Source organism: Neophocaena asiaeorientalis, unplaced genomic scaffold (genome assembly GCF_003031525.2).
Source record: "Neophocaena asiaeorientalis asiaeorientalis breed wild unplaced genomic scaffold, Neophocaena_asiaeorientalis_V1.1 scaffold116, whole genome shotgun sequence".
In the NCBI taxonomy this organism is placed as follows: domain Eukaryota; kingdom Metazoa; phylum Chordata; class Mammalia; order Artiodactyla; family Phocoenidae; genus Neophocaena; species Neophocaena asiaeorientalis.
In genome coordinates this window covers 12,011,294-12,014,879 of record NW_020174561.1, presented here as the reverse complement: position 1 = coordinate 12,014,879, position 3,586 = coordinate 12,011,294, and the positions used below count along the sequence as shown (strand labels likewise).

Here is a 3,586-nt window from a genome sequence, read left to right as displayed (position 1 = left end):
AATAGTGAATTAATACAAAATGCTACAGGGGAAAATGAATGTTGATAATACATAACTGATAGGAACAAAGAAAGATTGTAGCAGCTCCTACCTGGATAGAATGAGGAGGGAAATGTCATCAATGATGAGAAGTGACTTTTGTCTGTATAAAAGAAACTGAAGACCTCACAGTGATTATACATAGGACTTCTAGGGACCTTCCTGCACCAAATGTCTTGGGAGCTATGATCTCTTGCATTCAGATATTCAGATGTGGTGGAATAGAGTTGCGTAGAGAATAGTATGAAATACTCAACTGGAGTGGGTGGGACCCTAGGCAGCTGGTATGTGGAGAAAGCAGAAAATACTGAATAGTTTGCCTGCAGGTAGATGCCTGTGATGACTTTTAAATCCGGTTTAGGATGCATAAATATTTCATGAACTGAAAAGCTTTAAGGTTAGGAGTGGCCCTGTACTGGTTGCACGTGATTTTCTCCTGCACAGAACTCCTGTTGACTTCAGATTTCAAGAGAACAGATTTGGGCCAAAATTACTTGCTGTGCAGTAACGATTTCATAATTGGAATATTATGTCTCAAGGTTTAGAACTTTCTAAATTCAAAAATCTTCTGAAATTTTTATTTTTCAGCTTCAAAGGATAGAGTTCATTTTGTTTTGGGGAAGAGAACATGTATCTGTATTTCTGAGGCCTTGTTCTTTTATAAAAATAAATCAAGATAAATAGGTTTACATACTTGGGAACATGGGAAGAATGTTTCTGTATTTTAATCCCAAAACATTGAGTAAAACATTCAGTCTGCTCAGTGCCAAATATTACATCAGTAGACCGTGAAAGCACTACAGATACTGAGCTCTTAGGTCAACGTTAAAAACAGTTGTGAAGTTTTAAGCTGCTTTTATTAATAAATTGCTTTTTTTTTTCCAAAGACACCTTGATAATAATGCACTGTCACCTTTTCTCATTAATTAAACTATGATAAGAGGGTCTGAATTGACTTCTAGTTTCCTATTCCTGTAAAAGAACTAAGCTTGAACAAAGATGTATTTTCTTTGTCTTTCTTTTGTCTGGTCAGTACTAACAATAAACAGAACTACTTTTCCTTTTCTTTTTTTTTTTTTAAACATGTAACCATGCTGGACTGGCTTGTGTTGTTGGTGAAGGGGTCATGAAGCTAATAGTGTGAAGACACTTGGAGCCTGAGGTTGGGAAGAATACCCTCCCCTCCACATACATGCCTACTCCCGGCCCCCAAATCACCAACTATGCGAGAGCAGCTGGGACAGTGACTTGAGCGCCAGGGGTGGGACACATGAAACCCTGGGGCAGCAGGAGAGACCGTGTGTGTGCTAGGAGGGCCCAGAGGCTGCACAAATGACTCCAGTACCAAGTCTCTGTATCTTCCACATAGGTCTGTATAAACATATAGAGAAGATGTTCGCCTTTTCCCCTTCTCTCTCTTCTGCTCTATGCTGCTTGCCACAGTTCCCGCTCCTTTTTCCACATGAGGGTGAAGGGAAGGGTTATGATGAGCAAGTCATCACTGAATTGCAATCAGACCCACATCCAGCAGCTTCTGGATCTTCTGCACTATTACAGGATTCTTCATGTGTCCGCTGAGTGCCTGGGGGTCCTTCTGCATCTGTTGCAGGATGAGCCACATGGCCAGGTCACTCATCTGCTTCACCTTGGCCATGGCCCACCGCTTCACATCTTCAGGGCTGTCATGTTGGTTGTACAGAACCATCATGTAGCCATGGTGAGCATCCGCTACCTCCTTACAATGGAGTCCAGGTCTAGTGCCTTCTGGCAGACATCCATGGACTTTGTATGGTCCTTCATTGCTTCTCAGGGCAGCTGCTTTCCGTGTATAACCCTTGGTGAGAGTCAGTTCTAGCTGGATACACTCCTCATAGTCCTTGAGTGGCAGCTGAAACTCCAGGACTTTGATGAAGCAGGTAGCTCGACTGCTGTACAATTTGGTATCTCTTGGGTTCCTGTTTGATGGCTTCTGTATAGTGCTTCCTGGCCTGGGGATATTTCCAAAGCCAGGCTAGGGTTTATGTGGTCTAGCCACTCTTGCTCCTTCAGGATTTTCTCTGCCTGTTGGCATTTCTTGAGCACATCTGGGGTTCAGCGCTCTGCCAGAGATTTGTAGAAATGGATGGCATCCTTGTACTTTCCTTCTTTGAAATAGGCTCTGTCAATTTGACGTAAGCTTTGGCAATCTGTCGAGCATAGTCTTCGTGTCTAGCCCCTCTTCAATGGTCTTCTCACAAAGCTCCTGACATTCACTCTAGTCGCCCTTTGTGAAATACACGGCTGCTTGATTGGTCGTGTGAGTCATGTTGGTGGGGTCCTGGCCGTTGCTTCTGTCATACTGTCTCAAGGCTGTGTCAAAGTCTTTTTGCTTACAGGCATCCTTCCCCAACTTTTTCTTTCAGTGCCTGCTTATTATTCCCTGGAATATCTTCTTCCATTGGCTCTGACTTGGTCTCCTTTTAGGGAGAAGGTGGTGGCGGAGGTGTCTCAACTTCTTCCTCCTCATCCATACTGCCCAGATGGCCTCGAAGGAGACACTGAGGGTAGTCACGATCTGGGGATGTTGCAGTTTTTGCCCAGGTCAGACGGCCTGTTTGACATTGTTCTATCAGTTCCTGGTAGGTAGGATCCATGAGCAGTGTCTTTGACCTGGGATCACTCTCCAACTTCTGGTACAGATCGGACATGTTGAAAGCATTCTTGAATTTCATCTCTGCTGACTGAGGCTCGATATTCTGTAAACCCTCTTTGAGCTGAGGATCGTTTGCTTCATGTTTTAAAACCTTGTCATAGGTTCGAGTGGCGGATTTAAAAAAGTTTAAGAAATCAAGAGCTGCTGCTTTTTGGGAATAGCCTTTGCCCCAGTCAGGTTTTAAGTCAATGGTTTTGCAACCATCCTCATAAGCCTTCTGGCGGTCTCTGTTCTTGGTGTAGGATGCTGAGCGATTGCTGGAGAGCACATGGGCCTGGGGATCTGACTTACTGCCTCAGAGCGACACTGTAATCCACCATCCATGTTGCCAGCACTCAGGGCCTTATTGCCCTTCACTTTAGCTCATTTACCTGCTCCATAGCCTGGCGGCAAACACCATTCAATAGACTTGATCTGCTCGCTGTTCCAAGCCTAGAAGTTGTTGGGATTTTTTTTCTTTTTACATCTTTATTGGAGTATAATTGCTTTACAATGGTGTGTTAGTTTCTGCTTTATAACAAAGTGAATCAGTTATACATATACATATGTCCCCACATCTCTTCCCTCTTACTTCTCCCTCTCTCCCACCCTCCCTATCCCATCCCTCCAGGAGATCACAAAGCACTGAGCTGATCTCCCTGCCCTATGCAGCTGCTTCCCACTAGCTATCTACCTTACGTTTGGTAGTATATATATGTCCATGCCTCACTCTCACTTTGTCACAGCTTACCCTTCCCCCTCCCCATATCCTCAAGTCCATTCTCTAGTAGGTCTGTGTCTTTATTCCTGTCTTACCCCTAGGTTCTTCATGACATTTTTTATTTTCTTAAATTCCATATATATGTGTTAGCATAC

At 43.8% G+C, this 3,586-nt stretch overlaps 1 pseudogene; it reads right to left on the bottom strand.

Annotated features, from left to right (window-relative positions):
- Positions 1 to 1,537: 1,537 nt before the first annotated feature.
- LOC112408240 (stress-induced-phosphoprotein 1 pseudogene) lies at positions 1,538 to 3,111 on the bottom strand (annotated as a pseudogene).
- Between the last annotated feature and the right edge of the window lie 475 nt (positions 3,112 to 3,586).